Source organism: Pseudophryne corroboree, chromosome 9 (assembly GCF_028390025.1).
Source record: "Pseudophryne corroboree isolate aPseCor3 chromosome 9, aPseCor3.hap2, whole genome shotgun sequence".
NCBI classification, from domain to species: domain Eukaryota; kingdom Metazoa; phylum Chordata; class Amphibia; order Anura; family Myobatrachidae; genus Pseudophryne; species Pseudophryne corroboree.
In genome coordinates, this window is record NC_086452.1 from 386,276,007 (window position 1) to 386,295,048 (window position 19,042).

Genomic DNA, 19,042 nt, shown 5'->3' on the forward strand with positions numbered 1-19,042 from the left:
ATCTCCTGCACGACCCTTTCATTTAAAAAAAAATTCTGCACCACCAAATTAATTGTATGTGCAAAACATAGGACGTGCTGGAATTTGCTCAGATGTAATGCACGCACAATATTGGTGGCATTGTCCGATATCACAAAGCCCCAGGAGAGTCTACTTGGGGTAAGCCATTGTGCGATGATGTCCCTCAGTTTCCATAAGAGGTTGTCAGCGATGTGCCTCTTACGGAAAGCAGTGATACATAGCGTAGCCTGCCTAGGAACGAGTTGGCATTTGTGAGATGCTGCTACTGGTGCCGCTGAGGAGGAAGTTGACATTGAGGGAGTTGGTGGTGTGGCTTGCAGGAGCTTGGGTAAGAAGGGATTTAGGTGTCAGTGGACTGCTTACGCTCTTACCCAAAGTTTCACAACTTGACACTGACTTCTGATGAATGCGCAGCAGGTGACATATAAGGAAGGATGTTCCTATGTCGTTAACATCCTTACCCCTACTTATTACAGATTGACAGAGGCAACACATGGCTTGACACCTGTTGTCCGGATTTGTGGAGAAATAATTCCACACCGAAGAGGTGGCTTTTTTGGTATTTTGCCCAGGAATCACAATGGGCTTATTCATCCCACGGATAACAGGTGTCTCCCCCGGTGCCTGATTTAAACAAACCACATCACCATCAGTATCCTCATCGTCAACTTCCTCCTCAGCGCCAGCAACACCCATATCCTCATCCTGGTGTACTTCATCAGTGACATCTTCAATTTGAATATCAAAAACTGGACTGTGGGTGCTCCTTCCAGCACTTGCAGAGGGCGTGCAAATGGTGGAAGGAGCCACCTCTTCCCGTCCAGTGTTGGGAAGGCCAGGCATCGCAACCGCCGAGACACTTGGACTCTCCTTGGAGATTTGTGATTCCATCTTAGAACGCACAGTTCTTTGCTGTGCTTTTGCCAGCTTAACTCTTAGCATTTTTCTAGCGGGAGTATGAGGGATTCCATCGTCATAGTTGAACCACTAGTCATGAATATAGGCCAGGGCCTCAGCCGTTCCTTGCCACTCCGTGTAATAAATGGCATATTGGCAAGTTTATGTTTCTCCTCAGACCATTTAAATTATTTTTTTTGGGGTCTTTTTACTGAACTTTGGCTTTTTGGATTTTACATGCCCTCTACTATCACATTGGGCATCGGCCTTGGCAGACGACGTTGATGGCATTTCATCATCTATGTCATGACTAGTGGCAGCAGCTTCAGCACTAGGAGGAAGTGGTTCTTGATCTTTCCCTATTTTATCCTCCAAATTTTTATTCTCCATTATTTTTCTGGAGTTATATAACACAATATGCAACACAGGAGAACGTACCCCTATACCTCACAGGGCAAAGCCTGTAAAAATTATATTTGGATTAAATGTTATTAACCCCTTTATTTGGAGTAAATAATGGCCCTCATTCCGAGTTGTTCGCTCTGTAATTTTCTTCACATTGCAGCGATTTTCCGCTAATTGCGCATGCGCAATGTTCGCACTGCGACTGCGCCAAGTAAATTTGCTAAGAAGTTTGGTATTTTACTCACGGCATTACGAGGTTTTTTCTTCGTTCTGGTGATCGGAGTGTGATTGACAAGAAGTGGGTGTTTCTGGGCGGAAACTGGCCGTTTTATGGGAGTGTGTGAAAAAACGCTGCCGTTTCTGGGAAAAACGCGGGAGTGGCTGAAGAAACGGGGGAGTGTCTGGGCGAATGCTGGGTGTGTTTGTGACGTCAAACCAGGAACGACAAGCACTGAACTGATCGCACTGGAAGAGTAAATCTCGAGCTACTCAGAAACTGCACAGAAAAATCTTTTCGCAATATTGTGAATACTTCGTTCGCATTTCTGCTAAGCTAAGATACACTCCCAGAGGGCGGCGGCTTAGCGTGTGTACTGCTGCGAAAAGCGGCTAGCGAGCGAACAACTCGGAATGAGGGCCCATATACAGCACAGAACACTACCACTGGTCTGATGCAGGACAACACAGCGACACTGTAAGGGACTTATTATACAGCAGCACTGGACATATGGCAGCAGACACCACCACTGTGGCTGGTCACTGGACTAACTGATGCACAGGACACTACCACTGGTCTGATGCAGGACAACACAGCGACACTGTAAGGGACTATACAGCAGCACTGGACATATGGCAGCAGACACCACCACTGTGGCTGGTCACTGGACTGACTGATGCACAGAACACTACCACTGGTCTGATGCAGGACAACACAGCGACACTGTAAGGGACTTATTATACAGCAGCACTGGACATATGGCAGCAGACACCACCACTGTGACTGGTCACTGGACTGACTGATGCACAGGACACTACCACTGGTCTGATGCAGGACAACACAGCGACACTGTAAGGGACTATACAGCAGCACTGGACATATGGCAGCAGAGGACACCACCACTGTGACTGGTCACTGGACTGACTGATGCAGCTTAGACACTACACTGGACTGAGCAGCACAAGACAGCACTATAATCGTCACCCCACTTTCCCGCCGCCCGCACAGACACTGAGGACGGAGACACGTCCTCTCACTACACTCTCCAGGACTAGAGTGAAAATCGCGGCGACGCGTGGCTCCTTATATGGAATCTAAACCCCGTGAGAATCCCACAGCAGGATGATGACATTTGCCTCGTTCTGGTTTCCGAGTCAGGCGGGAAAACCCAAGCCGGACTCGGATCCGGGCTCAGGTAGTGAAGTTCGGTAGGGTTCGGTTCTCTGAGAACCGAACCCCCTCATCTCTAGTATAAGGTCCTTGCAAATACCAGTCTACCGACTGGTTTCCAATATCATAAAATGGATTGAACTTAAGATAATTAAATTTCTTGTTGGGAGTTAATTGATGATGGGGATGTTGTAATAATAATGCTGAGAGAATTAGGAATACCTGAGGTTGGTGAAATTGGTTGATATATTTTTACTTATTGGTTACTTATGATGAAGAAAAAGGGAACGTTTACAAGAGTTGAACCAAGTGGCCCATTTATCAATGAGTTTTAGCTAATTAAAACTGGTTGCGTATGATAAATAGTGATGCTGCCAATCAGCTCTGTGCTGTCATTTTTCAAACATATGACAATTAGGGGCTGATTGGCTGGAACACCATTTATCATATAAAACAAGTTTTAAATAGCTAAAACTTACTGATGAAATAGGGATAACTCAAACAGGAAAACTGGTGTCTTCGCTGAAGGTCGTGCTTCTCCCTATCTGGTAACCCTACAGGAGTTCAGAGTGTCTGGATCTTGCTGGCAAAAGCTTCCTATTTGTTTTTTTTCCAAACGTGTTTTTATTGCAAATTGTACAATATAAATTACAACAATTGAGCATTGTTTCAAGTCATTGCATGCTTTTTCTAACATTTTCTTCCTTCAAACATAAGAACAAAGAAATAAACGCTGATTTTTATGTCATGAGCAAAACTTAGCTGTACCTAAATTAACAATCATGCTATCCAGCTACAGACTCCCAGATAATTTTTTTAATGCAGTTGGTTAGCATACAAATGATTGGTAACAGGTTATAGTCTTAAAGAATTAAGATTTTTAAGAAAAATACAGGATGAGAGAAAAAGAAAAAAAAAGGGGGGGGGGAGGGGTAAAAGAACGCACAAAAATGGGGGAGGGGGGGGGGAGGTGATGAGACCATGCATGTCCGAGTCACCTTCTATATTTCAATCTAAGACAATTGGCGGATCTTGTATGAATATTCTAGTTTCATACCAGAGGGTCGTACGGAAACACTTATGTATTTGCTGTCTAATTATATGGGTAAGGTGTCTATGTAACTTTCCCAAACCGAAAAAAATTCCTCAGCTTGCGAATCTTTATGAAGTGTAGTTTCAGTCCATTCCAGTTTAAATATTTGAAATAGTTTATCTTTAAACATATAAAGTGATGGGGGTGTGGAAGAGATCCATTGTTGTAATTTACATTTTCTGGCTACCGAGGAGACAAACAATAATAACTTTTTACATCCAGCTGAAATCTTTGTAATGTTTGGCAAAAATCCGAGGACTGCCCACTCTGGGGTTACTGATAAAAAGTTCGCCAGGTGGTCTATCGTAAATTGCCTTATCGTCAACCAGAAACGCTGAATCATGGAACATTCCCATAAACAATGGTATAGTGTTGCTTCAGGGCAGCTACATTTGTGGCACGTAGATGTATTAGTCATGCCAATTAATTTACACCGGTGGGGAGATAAGTAACCTCTATAGAATATTTTGAAAAACATGTCTTTGTAAGATGTGGCTGAGATTGTTTTGGTGGAATATAGGAGAGTCCTCAGAACATCCCCTTCCTCTAGATTGGGGAATTGTGCCTGCCATTTGGTGATGCCCGTTTGGAATTGACCAGTATGATAGGGCAGTCGTAATATTTTATAAAAATAAGTTACGGCTTTTCTAGAATAATTCACATTTAAAAAGCTTCATCCAGTGGATTACTCCAGTCCTCCTCGCTTAAAAAATTAAGCACTTTGTTAGTGTAATGTTGTGCCTGAAGAAAGGCCAAATTGCACATTGGTAAAAAGTCAAATCGAGATTTTGCTTGTACGTAAGTAAGGGGCTTTTTTGTTTCCGAATTTGCAAGATGTCTAACTGTACGCAATCCCTGTTTATGCCATGTTAGAAATGGTTGTGTTGCTAGGCCATGTTGAAAGTTATTATTGCCCAGATAAGGAAGATGCATCGAATATAGAGTGTGAAGTTTGGCTTTATTACGTATTGTGTGCCATGTTGATCATGCTGACATTAATAAGGGATTTTCCAGTAAATGTGTAGGAATCTCATGTTTAGGTAAATGTAAAAAAACAGGTCAAATCGAGATTGGGGAGAAATTGTTTTTCAAGTGTGTAATTCGCATATTGGTCGTTCCCATCAAGCCAGTCTTTAATATACCTGCAGGTGGCGGCTTGATTGTATAATTTAACATTAGTGAAGTTGATTCCTCCCTCCTCCCTGGTCTTTTGTAAATTTTTTAGACTAATTCTTGATCTTTTCTTAGACCAAATAAATTTTCGGAATATTTCTACAATTTTTCTTTCATCAGATAGAGTAAGTATGAGCGGGAGAACTTGTAATGGATATAATAGCTTTGGAAAAGTTATAAGTTTGAATAAATTAGCTCTTCCCAGGTACGACAGCTGGAGGTGTTGCCACCACTCTAATTCTGTCTCAATTTTTGCAATAAGTGGGGTTATATTTGTGTGATATAAGTTATGTATATTTTTAGGTAGAGTTATCCCTAGATATTGCACCTGGGAAGAGGTCCATCGCAACCCCCTAAAAGAGTTAGTGGGAGTATAAGGACAATTGCCCAAAGCCATTGCCGTCGACTTGGATGGGTTAATCTTAAACCCTGAAATCGAGCCATAATAAGTAAGTTTATCAAACAGAGGTTCTAAACTGACTTCAGGATTAGAGATTAGAAATAATAGATCATTGGCAAAGGCCTGCAACTTCAATTCCTGATCCCCAATCTTTGCCCCTCGTAAGGTGTTCCATTGTTGTAAGTGACGCAACAGGGGATCCAATGCCAAATTGAACAGCAAAGGTGAGAATGGGCAGCCCTGTCTCGTCCCACGCTGCATCAGCAGAGGCTTGCCAAGAAGGCCATTGATCAACAATTTAGTACTGGGCTTCAAATATAAATATCTGATCATCTCCACAAACGTATTCCCAAAATCTCTAAAATCTAACACTTTAAACAAATATTCCCATAGAACCCTATCAAAGGCCTTCTCGGCATCCAGACTTAACATCACGGTGGACGAGACCTTGTTTGCCGAGGAGGAGGCCAACACCGCTATAGCTGAACGAATTCCCAGGACTGAGTGACGACCTGTCGTGAATCCCAATTGGTGTGGTGTTAATAGAGATGGCATAAACTCCTGTAATCTGGTGGACAGTATTCTGGCTAGAATCTTGTAGTCTTGATTTAACAATGCAATCGGCCTATATGATTCCATAAGGGAGGTGTCTTTCCCTGGTTTTGGTAGGATAAGTGTTATGGCTTCATTAAATGATGGATAGGAGACTTTGTTGTCAAATATTTGCTGGAATAAAGTGGTGAGCGTCGGGATTATGTCATTTTTTAGAATTTTGTAGTAATTTGCATTGAAACCATATGGGCCTGGTGCTTTGTTTGGTTTGAGGGATTCAATGGCTGTAAGAATTTCTTGTTCTGTAATTGAGCTATTAAGGCCTTCTTTTTGTTCGGTCGGTAATTTAGGTAGCCCTACACTTTCTAAAAAATCAGTTATATTCTTTTGATTAGGGTCACTCGATTTATATAAGTCAATAAAATATGATTCCAGAAGGTTTAAGATATCTGGGTGTGAGGTGAGTGTCAAACCGGAGCCTGGGTCCACTATTTTTGTTATGTAACATTTTTTTCTTTTGTTGTTTGACCATAAAGGCCAGAAGCCGTCCTGATTTACCACCCCATCGGTGATATTGATTTTTCATATAGTCAGTCTTAAGTTTTGCCTCTTGGATAAGAAAGGCCTCTAGTAAACCCTTCTCTTGTAAATATTTAGTCTTATTTTCCTCTGTAGCGGAAAGTAAAAATTGTTGATGTGAATGACGTAAACTATTGGTTAAAGAGTGTAATTGTTCTTTCCTATCTTTATTACGCTTGTCTACATAAGATATGATATGCCCTCTCATTACTGCTTTTGAAGCTTCCCAAAATAAGATTATATTGTCCCAATGTTGCAAGTTGTCATCTACATATGCCTGCCAATTGGCTTTGAGGTACTTTTGAAAATCCTTATTATGGGTCAGGTACATTGGGAAGCGCCATAATTTGGAGGTATTTATGGGATTTCTCCTCTCTATATCACATATTATAGGTGCGTGGTCTGAGATTATGATATTATCTATGAAAGTGTGGGTAACCCGTGTGAAAAAGGATTCCTCTAGTACGATGTAGTCTATCCTCGTAAAGGTATCATGTACTCCTGAATGATAGGTGTATTCCATACTAGGTCCGTTGCGAAGCCTCCAGACATCTATCAAAGCATGTTGTGAACATAAAAGGGAAATGCCTTCTTTATTGCAGGGTGGTGAATTTCCTGTAGATTTAGAATGATCCAAGTGAGCATCATGTAGGGAGTTCATGTCCCCTCCAATAATTAAGTTAGGTGTGGCATGTTGCATTAATAAGTTGGAAATTGATTGGAAAAATGTAAAATTAGGCGAATTTGGTGCATAAAGATTAAGTAATGTGAAATGTTCACCATGTATTGTAATATTTAACATAAGATATCTGCCTTCCGGGTCAGCAATAGTTTTGGTCACTTCATAGTTAAGATTTCTATTAAATAAGATTGCTACTCCTCGTTTCTTCTTACAATACGAAGCCAAAATGCAATCCCCTAACCAAGGACTCTTTAAAGTAGAATTTGAGTTTTTCAGCCAATGAGTTTCCTGCAGGAATATTATATCTGGGTGGACACGTTTTAAGTGTGTTAATACTCTACGTCTTTTGATAGCTAAATTTAGGCCTGCCACGTTCCATGATAAAAGTCTAAAGGAATTCGAGGTGTTTTGTGTAGTCCGTGAATTAAATGTCTGGGGTTGTGTCATCCTATACCAATCCTAAAGAAATTTGTGTGATGTTTGAATTGAAAGCACATCACACACTCTGTCCCAGCTAGCAGAGCATGTATGAATCATTACCTCAAATCGAATCCGGGACCCGGACATGCATGGCTCAGAGATGGGGGAAGGGAAGACAAGGAAGAGAGAGAAAGGAAAAGAGAAAATCATTAGTTACAACAGTGTACTTGAATTCGGTACTACACCCACTACCACAGGGTGAGGTCAGAACTATTCAAGTAGTGAAACAACAATATGATATCACTAGCCTTTATGACTTATAACATTATAAACTATCATCTATTTGGGGGCGGATTGTTGGCAGGGGTCGGTGAAGCAATCTTAAAATTATTTCTGGCCTGGATAGGGTCATCAAACATGTGTGTTTTGCCATCAGTGTTAACTCTAAGTTTAGCAGAATACAAAAGGGCAAATTTGATGTTGCTTTCAAAAAGATGTTTACATACAGGGGTAAATTCTCTACGCTTCTGAGTAACTGTGTTAGAGAAATCTTGAAAAATCAAGATTTGAAAATCGTGTACCTGAAGAGTACGGCGTTTGCGATATGCCATTAGGACATTCTCTTTATCCCTGTAATTTAGAAATTTTGCAATGACCGGTCTTGGCCTAGCATCACGGTTCTCTCTTTCAGGCTCTATATGGTGTGCTCTTTTAATCATGACTGTACCTGATGGGGTGGGAACATTCAGCACGGATATAATATCGGTACTAAGGAGATCCATCAGATCTGTTCCCTTTATAGTTTCGGGTATACCCAGGAACCTCAGATTACTTCTATTATTTCTATTTTCTAAATCTTCTAGTTTAGATTCTAGTTTGATATTAAGTTGGGCTTGTATCTCAGCAAACTGTTTAAGTTCTGAAATGGCATCTTCATTAGTGCTAGTGCGTTGTTCAGCCTCAACTAGACGTTTAGTATTCGTCTCTAAATGTGTTAAGATAGTATTAATTGATGCCTGGATGGCGTCCAATTTTTGTTCAATTTGAGTTGTTTGTGTTGGGTTCAACAAACTAGAGGGATCGCTTGTGCCTCCCAATGGAGGACTCTCTGGAGGCGTGATGGAGGGCGATGAGGGAACTGAACTACGGGCAGCAGAACCCAAGGATTGGGTGTTTTTTACTTTATTTCTGTTTTTCATGTTTGATGTCTGAGACCGGTCTAGAAATTTGTCCATATCATGGACCGTTAGCTTAGACCAGAAATTGAATGCGCCCCTGGAGGAAGTTCAAAAAGTATCACATAGTATGATGGTCAGGCTAGTGATCCATTGAGTTTTAGGTTACATTATTTGTGTTTCACTGGATGACAAACACCATACAAAATTCTACAGTTTATTAAGACCTCTAGGGTCTAGAGAGCTATAGCTGATCGTGTTATTTATAGCAGTGGCAAGTCAATATAGCCAAAAGGTGTACACATTCAAATAATCTATAGCGGTAGTAGTATCACTCAAGTTTGTGATCACTGGCGGATCCTATACAACCAGAGGTAGTCAAGCACGCCACAGAGGCAATAGTACACAATTATGTGGTTCAAAAATGACAGATAAAAATGTTCCTGTTAATTGTAATACAACTAATGCATGTATATAATATTCCAGTCAGGTCTTATCTAGATCAAAACACTAGGTGGTGCTGTTTGCACAAATTAAAAAAACAAAATCAAAACCCTGTATAGGAATACAAAGCTCAAGATAAGTGTAAGGCTGTGTAACAGTGAGTATACAATCCTGAAGAGCTATTAAGACTAAAACAGTACACTAAGTGCAAACCAGTAAAATATGAAACTAAATTTGATACCGAGATAGTGAGAATCGAATCTCCAAGTGTCCACTCTGACTTGGTCACATTAAAAAGGAGACTGTCATTGTTTCAGCAGGAGCAGATATTTCCAAATCACTGAGCCACCTACGAGAATGGCCTGGAGATACCACTAGCCCAGCTCCCAAGGGTATAGTGATGAGATGGCAGCAATGTTAGCAATTGATAGAAGCAGTAAGCTAGTCCCGGTCCCCTCCATCTACCGGTCAACGTCGGATCGGCTAAGCGGGTGCAAGCAGAATATGTTAACCCTTCTCAGTTCAGGGAAGCAGGCATGGCACCAGATCTCCACGGGCAGTAACAGTCACGAACAACCTGACCCGGTCCCCCGTGTCTTCAAAACACCGCCGGGCCGGCCCACCGGGTGCGGGCAGGACACGTCAGCTCACCTCGTGTCAATGAAATAGGCACTGATCCGGATCATCAGGAGTAGTGTCAGGGGCGCACGTGGCCCGCAATCACTCCCACAGTTCACGGTGTGTTAATTAAACGTGCTGAGCAATAGAGAATGCTCAATAAGCAGGGCGGTAGGGGTCTCAGCAAGCGTGGCGTTGTGAGGGTGCACCTCTGCCTCAGACTCACCCTCCCTCGATTCGTCTCACCAGTGCCCCTTCTCCAAGGCCCTCACCTCCAGCAGCGGCTCCCCGCGACCTCCTCTACGATAACCACCGGGTGTGGGCAGCAGTAGCACGAACGTCTCCGGCGCACGGAACCATACAGGCCACGCCGTCAGGACTGCCCTCCACTCTCGACTTCGTTGTGTCCCCGGGTCACTGCCAACCTCGTCTCCATCACGGAGTCAGTCGAGAGCGGCCACCTCCATCCCGTTCATCCAACACCAGCGCAGGGAGGGGGCTCTGTCATGCAGCATGGATGGCGTCCCACGCCGTATGTGTGTAATAGGGCCTCAACTTTCTTAGGCCAGATTCTGGTGGAAGTGTATGGCCGTTCTCCCAGATAATTAGCACAGGTTGTAGTGCTAGAATTCCCCCAGAAGATTTTGTAGATGTATTCTCTGTTAGAGAGGTTTTAGCTGAGGATGAAGCTGGATCTTTCTAGGGAGAAACGGAGCCTAGTTAAAAAGTGGCCATCGCGATGCTCCGCCCACCGGAAGTCCTCCAAAAGCTTCCTATTTAACAATGAATACAGCAGTACAAGTACAGCAGCAATCCTTCTAATGCCAAATCAGAATGCACAATCACTATCACCATTCCCTCTAGCAACCGGAGGAGCGGTCCCTCCAGGGCAAAGTGAACAAAAGAAAGCAAGGTATCTAGCCAGATTGTGGTGGTAGGGGATCCTATTATCAGGAGAACAGACAGGGCAATCTACTACTGGGATCGTGATCGCCGTACAGTTCGTTGTCTCCCGAGTGCCTGGGTACTGCACATTGCGGACCGGGTACAAAGATTGTTGGGAGGGGCCGGGAATGACCCGATGGTCATGGTGCACGTTGGCACCAACGACAAAGTTAGTGGTAGGTGGGATGTCCTAAGGAAAGATTATAGGGACCTAGGCCAAAAATTAAAGGCAAGGACAGCTAAGGTAATATTCTCTGAAATATTACCTGTGCCATGCGCTAGTACAGGGAGGCAGAGGGAGATTAGGGAGCTAAATGTGTGGCTCAGGGACTGGTGCAGTAAAGAGGGGTTTGTGTCCTTAGAACACTGGGCAGACTTCTCAGTCAGGCGCCATCTTTTTTTGTGGTGATGGATTGCACCTGAATGAGGAGGGGGCAGCGGTGCTGGGGGGGGGGGGGGGAAGGATGGTTAGAAGGTTGGAGGATATTTTAAACTAGGTGCCTGGGGGGAGGGATTAGAAATAATTAGTGGGACAACTAGAGGGGGAAGAAAAATGGGATGTATAAAGTATAATGAGGGTGGAGAGGGGGGGGGAGGAGAAAAATAGTCAGCAATGGTAATTTAAGGGAAACTCAGGTTCCTAAGGAAACGTTATTCACAACAAAACTTACGGATCGGGGAATTACCAAACTTAAGTGTATGATTACAAATGCAAGAAGCCTAACAAGTAAAATGGAGGAATTAGAAACAATTGCACTTAATGATCAATATGATATAATAGGCATTACAGAGATATGGACGATTCTCATGACAGGGCGGCAAAAATGGAGGGGTACACCCTCTTCAGGAGAGATAGGACTAATGAAAAGGGAGCGGGTGTTTGTCTATATGTTAAACCTTTCTTAAAACAGTATTTAAAAGAAGTCATTCAATATCAGCATCCAGAAAACAACACTATAAGGGTCTAAGACTTTTAACTTGAAGAAAGCTAATTTCATATTGCTGAAACAAGCAATGAGGGACATCAATTGGGAAATTGTTTTGCATGGTAAGAATACTGCTGAAATGTGGGATGTTTTTACAGCTATGCTCAATAAGTACACTCATTTGTATATTCCCAAAGACAACAAAAACAGGAATAGGAAATTCAAACCGATGTGGCTTAATAAGAGGGTCAAGGAACAAATGGATAAAAAAAGGCGCGCTTTCAAAGAATTTAAGTCTGACGGAATGGTGGAATCATCCCAGTTCTACAAGGAATGTAACAAAGAATGCAAAAAAGAAATCAAAGCAGCTAAAATAGAAAACGAAAAACAAATCGCAAAAGGAGAGTATAACAAACGCCAAAAAGTTCTTTAAGTACATAAACAGAAAAAAGGTTAAAAAGGGAGAATATTGGGCCTTTAAAGGGAGAGTTGGATGTCTTGACTAATGATGATAGGGAAAAAGTGGATTTAATAAATTCTTTTCATCAGTATTCACGAATAAGGACAGGTTGACGAGAGTAGAGCATAACATAAGCTACGATAACAACCCAATGCTAGGTACTTGGTTAAACGAGGAAGTAGTCCGGGAGAGACTAAGTAAAATTAAGATAAATAAATCTTCTGGGCCGGATGGACTCCACCCCAGGGTTCTTATGGAACTTAATGTAGAGATATCGAGACCCCTATATTTGATTTTCAGCGAGTCAATTAGATCAGGAATGATACCAAAGGACTGGTAGTCCTAATATTTAAAAAGGGAATTAAAACTCACCCTGGTAACAATAGACCGGTAAGTTTGACATCTATAGTGGGGAAATTACTAGAAGGTATATTAAGGGACAGCATACTTGAGTACTTGGATACCTCTAAGGTTATTACTAGAAATCAGCATGGCTTTGTGAAGGACAGATCCTGTCAAGCTAACTTAATAAGCTTCTACAAGAAAGTGAGCGATAATATTAATCAGGGTCAAGCAGTGGATGTGATCTTTTTGGACTTCACTAAGGCCTTTGACAAAGTTCCACATAAGAGACTAATTCTCAAATTAAAGGAGCTTGGGGTAGGTGACACTATTTGTACTTGGGTGAATAATTGGCTGTTCAATAGGGAACAGCGAGTGGAGATTAATGGGATGTATTCTGAGTGGGCTTCAGTGCTAAGTGGAATACCGCAGGGTTCAGTACTCGGACCATTGTTGTTTAACATATTCATTAATGACCTAGGAGAGGGACTGGAAAGCACAGTGTCAATTTTCGCATACTAAGCTATGTAGAGTAATTAATTCATACAAGGATGTTGAGTCTCTACAGAATGATTTATCTTGACTTGAGGTCTGGGCAGATAAATGGAGAATGAGGTTGAATACAGACAAATGTAAAGTTATGCACTTTGGGACTAAGAACATTCAGGCAGCCTATAAACTAAATGGGGAAAATGTAGGGATAATAGTAGTTAAAAAAGATTTGGGAGTGCTCATCAACAATAAACTTAGTAGCAGTACGCAATGTCAAAATGCAGCAACAAAAGCAAGTAAGGTGTTAGCATGCATAAAACGGGGAATGGAGACAAGGAATGAGTGTGTAATCCTGCCACTGTATAAATCATTGGTGCGGCCACATCTAGAATATTGTGTACAGTTCTGGGCACCTCACTATAAAAAAGATATCTTGGAATTCGAAAAGGTTAAGAGGCGAGCCACTAAACTGGTTAAGGGGTTAGAGGCACTGGATTATGAGGAAAGACTTAAAAGGTTAGATTTGTTTACACTGGAAAAGAGGCGACTGACAGGAGACATTATTAATATTTTTAAATACATTAAGGGATAATATAAGGATTTATCAAACGATTTGTTTATCAAAAAAACACTACATAGGACACGAGGACATCCCCTGAGATTAGAAGAAAAAAAATTCCATACACAACGGAGAAAAGGGTTCTTCACAGTAAGAGCAATAAGGATTTGGAATTCTCTGCCAGAGAAGGTAGTAATGGTGGACTCAATTAAGAAGTTTAAACATGGATTAGATAAATTCCTAGCAGAAAAAAATATCCAAGGATACAGCATTTAATTAATACAAAAAAATAAAAAAAATTATAATATAGGTTGAACTCGATGGACATTTGTCTTTTTTCAACCTCAACAACTATGTAATTATAGTAACTATGTAACTAGGGTTGTAGTTAGAATGTTGACTGTTGACATGTTCATAATATTGACATGTGAAATGTTGACATGTGAAATGCTAATAATCTGCATGTAGTGGCAGCAGAAAGATGGCGTTAGGATGCAGGAGGGGAGGAGATTACAGGGTTAGGGTTATGCTGCGGTAGGAGAGGTTAGGGTTAGGTACTAAGGTGAGGGTTAGGCACAAGGGGGAGGATTAGGGTTATGCTGCGGTAGGAGAGGTTAGGGTTAGGCATTAGGAGGAGGATTAGGATTATGCTGTGGTAGAAGAGGTTAGGGTTAGGCACTAGGGAGAGGATTAGGGTTATGCTGTGGTAGGAGAGGTTAGGATTAGGCACAACAGGGAGGATTAAGGTTATGCTGCAGTAGGAGAGGTTACGGTTCAGCACTAGTGGGGGGATTAAGGTTATGCTGCGGGAGAAGAGGTTAGGGTTAGGTACTAGGGAGAGGATTAGGATTATCCTGTGGCAGGAGAGGTTAGGGTTAGGCTAGGGTGAGGGTTATGCTGCGGTAGGAGAAGTTAGGGGTAGGTACTAGGTTGAGGGTAAGGGTTAGGTACTGAGGGGTGGTTAGGGTTATACTGCGGTAGGATAGCTCAGGGTTAGGCACTAGGGGAGGGTCAGGATCAGAGCCATAACAGGACTTTTTGGTGCCCTGTGCCAGAGAAAGAATACCCCCCCCCCCCCCATTTTTTTCAATAGAGACATAAGGCGCATGCCTCGTGGGGAAGGGGCATGACAAGATTGATCCCTGAGAAAGCCCATGCTATGATGCCCAAAATGGATTTGGTAATGATAAAGTATGTTTGTAAGCAACCATGTTTCAGTGGCATCCATGTTTGGTTTTATTCGTTAGAAAAAGTCTCAGCCAGATGAAGACATTTTCCAGTAAAAAAATATCTCAGCAACAGTTAAGATGACTATTCATTTATAATTGTTTCAATACTATGAACCAGTCTTTGTTTTAACTTAAGGAACATCGATTGATACTGTTTCAAATGAATAGGAGATAGTGAGAACGGCATGGGAGTGTAGGATGTCTGATTATGTTATCAGACATTCAAGGACCTTAGAAAAGACATACCTGTACATATCTGTACTTTTATGTAGAGTAATGCTGCCCTCCAACGACAATATATTATATGCATATAGTGTTTAAATTTACTAATCATATTCATATTGTATGTTAATGATGAGCGTGTGCAGTTATGATTTCTTTGTATTTATGCTAATAAAAGCAATTATAAAAAGATCATCTGAGTCCCATAAAGCCAGAATATATCCGGAAGACCACGTGTGTGTGTTTTCTATATTCTCCTGCGCAGCAAAGACATCATTGGTATTAGGGAAGCCAATCCCGGGATCGGCGGGATCCGGGGATTTAGGCCCAAAAACGTCCGGGATTCAATCCCTGGATCCGGGATTGGAAGCTCCAATCCCGGGGATTGAGGGATCAGCATTGAGTGTCCTCAGGACGCTCAGACGCTGCCCGGCTCCCTCCTTCCAGCTTCCCCTGCGCAGTGTGACCTGTGACTGTGAGGTCACGCTGCGCTGTCAGAAGCCGCAGAGCCGGAAGGTATGGCGGTATTCACCCGCCGCATCCTCCCGGCTCCCCCTTCACTCACCCGCCGCCTCCTCCCGGCTCCCCTGCACTCACCCGCCGCCTCCTCTTCACCCGCTACCTGGCTGTGCAGGTTTGTACTTGTTTTTATGTCTGCGGGGCAGGTGGGGAGGGGCGTGGGGGGGGGGGGGGGGGGGGGCGGACACAGTTGAAAGCCAATCCCGGGTATCCCGGGATTGACCATTTTTCAATCCCGATACCCGGGATTGAGAAAATGGCCCTGGACTGGCCTCCCTAATTGGTATTCTGAAAGACAGACACAAATCCTCTTTATACCACATTCATGCACTTAACTTGAATTCTCTTTGTTATTCAGTTACAATACCCTTTATTAAATAACACATTTCAGTATATTGCCATACCCAGGATTCATACCTATAACCTGTTGAATTCTAATCAAACACCCTACTCATTGAGTTATTTGAGCCTGCATAAAAACTATGAGAACTATATGAAGCTATTGGTACTTTGTAAAAAAATAATAATAATAATCAGCATTGCAATTGAGCAGATCTATGTAGTGTGCAGCCACACATGCAATCCCTTTCAGCCACACACCACACAGCAGTGCTCAGCTGCAATGCTGATTATATTTTCACAAAGTACAAGGTAAGCTTCAAATAGTTAGAATGCTCTATCTTTCTGTGCAAGACAGATAGCTCAATGAATAGATTGTCTGACTGCAATGCCACAGGCAATTGGTTTGAATCCCCGGTATGTCAGCATCTTGAAATGTAATAAAGGACAGTGTGACTGAATAACAAAGAGCTCTCAAGTTAAGTTCATGAATGCTGTATAGGTATTAGCGACTGAAGGGGTCAGGGTAGGAGACAGCGGCGGTCAGGAGATGCTGGTGTTCAAAAAGGGGAGAAGCTGCAAGTGAAAGTATTGAAAACAGATAATTGACAAGTGCCGCCAACAGCGCCTCCTACCCTGCAGCGCTATGTGCGGTGACCCCTCCGCACACACCTAGTTACGGTCAGGGTTATGTTGCGGTAGGATAGGTTAGGGTTAGGCATGGCACTAGGGGAGGGTTAGGGGTTAAGTATACTCACTACTGGAAGCACTGCTGGATCCTCCAGTACCTCAGAAGATACCGCAGGAGCCATTGGATTTGCCGTACCAGGTGAGTCACCACTAGACTACCAGGGATGTATTGTCGACATTCTAACCATGACGACATTTTGTCAGTGTTGACATGCTGCATGCCGACATTATGACCTTGTCGACATTCTCATGCCAACATTATAAATGTTGTCAAAATATACCCCACCCCTACTACTACTGGGACACACATGGGGTTAGTTCTGTGTCGCAGGCTGCTGTAACCGCTTTAGTGTCTTTTGCCATAGACACACCTGTGACTAAGTTAATGAAAGTATCAGCTCTTCTCCTGGTGTACACATGTGTGTCTGACGAGTGCTGGGACACCCACTTGTGCATCTGCATTCGCAAGGATCGGAAGCACCAGTGGGACTTGACCCAGCCCCATGCTAGGTGTAGATCTCTGTCAGAGTATGGCCTCAAGTGTACGCGATTAAGCAGCAGAGTTTGCAACCACTCCTGTGACACGCCCTCAACACACCCATACATCGCCAATAAGGAATGTCTCTGTGCATCTGCATAGTCACCTCCCAGTCACTGCCCAATACATTCCACACTCAGTACAGCACAATTAGGGGGTCATTCCGAGTTGATCGCTAGCTGCCGTTGTTCGCAGCACAGCGATCAGGCTAAAAATCTGCATTTCTACGTATGCACCGCAATGTGCACGCGCGACGTACGGGTACAAAGAGCATTGTGGTTTTGCGCAGGTTCTAGCAAAGCTTTCAGTCGCACGGCAGAATGCAGGAAGATTGACATGTGGGCGTTTCTGGGTGGCAACCGACCGTTTTTAGGGAGTGCTTAGAAAAACGCAGGTGTGTCGGGGGAAAACGCGGGCGTGGCTGGGCAAACGCTGGGCGGGTGTGTGACGTCAAAAGCTGTCCCTCCGTCGTTAGAATCAACGCACACGAAGAGTAAGTCCAGGGCTGGTCTTGTTTTGCACAAAATTATTTTGCAGCCGCTCTACTGCACAAGCGTTTCCACTTCTGCAAAGCGAAAATACACTCCACGGTGGGCGGAGACAATGTATTTGCACGGCTGCTAAAAGTAGCTAGCGAGCGAGCAACTCGGAATGACCCCCTTAGTCCTGCTACTCTGTTTGCACACACCATAGGACGCATGGGCCGTGCAAGTTTTTAGGATTTGGAGATATACCCAGTGTAGTTCCTTACCACCCTTGTGACGCCTCTAACCATTTGGGTACATCCATAGAAGGGGGTAATACAATTGGATGGCATTCTTAGGAGGGTCCTTAGGTGAATGTAGTGGTCTTAGGCACAGATTTTGGGAAAGAGAAGGAAAATACAAGTTTAGTCTTCAATTGGTGTAGTCTCAGTTACACGGATCTACTTTACTGATTAATATCAGAAGAGTTAAACTGTTTTGTTCTGTACACTAAAAGCGAAAAGATTTCTGTGGGTATAAGTAAGGAGTGGGAGGGGCATCATTTTGGTTGTTGCGCAGGCATCATACATGTATACCCCTGGGTAAACTATTATCTGTCTATCGCCATTCTCTTACTGTTTTTGCAGACATTTGTAAACAGGGATCTCAGTAACCACATCATTGTTCGTTGACTTCCATACGCCTTACTGAAATCTAAAGGCTACAGATCAGTCATTTATTAATTCTTTTTTTTTTTTGTTTACAAAGTTCTTGAAAGTGCAGAAATAACTTCAGATCTGTCTCTGCTCAGCTGGAGCAGCTGTGAACCAGAAACACACAAAACAAGACAAACTACATTGCAGTTGGGTAATGCATTTTGCAAACTTTATATAACCATTTTCCAATAAGCTGAAAAAATATATTTTACAGTAATTGCCAGTATACGAGATTTCATGGTTTGCAAGAATGTTATTTTACTATTATAGGAGACGTATTGTCATTGTGGAAGATTACAAAACTTACTGGCAGAGAGATAACTAGTTGTCATAGCTGGAAACATATGGGTCAAAAATACCAGAGACAGTTCACTTCAGGACAACAGCAAATAACGCGCATTAATAGTTCTTCATAATCATACATTGTGAGGAGGGGTCCCACTTACCTTGTCTTACAGCTGGATGATTGCGCACTCACCTCCACTGACCATGTAAACTGCAATTGTGAAACCTCCTGTGCTCTCACCGCTGGGAAAGGCTTTACTACAGTAGGCAAGTTTGCTGGGGAAAGGGAGGGTTCCTAATTTCTTAAAGCTGTAACACTGACAGGACAATGGGGGTAATTCAGAGTTGATCGTAGCAGCAAATTTGTTAGCAGATGGGCAAAACCATGTGCACTGGAGAGGGGGCAGATATAACATTTGCAGAGAGAGATAGATTTGGGTGTGGTGTGTTCAAAGTGAAATCTAAATTGC

At 42.8% G+C, this 19,042-nt stretch overlaps 1 protein-coding gene across 1 annotated transcript in view; it reads right to left on the reverse strand.

Annotated features, from left to right (window-relative positions):
• Positions 1-18,834, reverse strand: part of CHDH (choline dehydrogenase) — an 80,387-nt gene extending 61,553 nt beyond the window's left edge. The window contains exon 1 of the mRNA XM_063940826.1: positions 18,734-18,834. The gene's annotated coding sequence lies outside the window, so the exon portion shown is untranslated. The remainder of the gene's footprint in view (positions 1-18,733) is intronic.
• Positions 18,835-19,042: the final 208 nt, after the last annotated feature.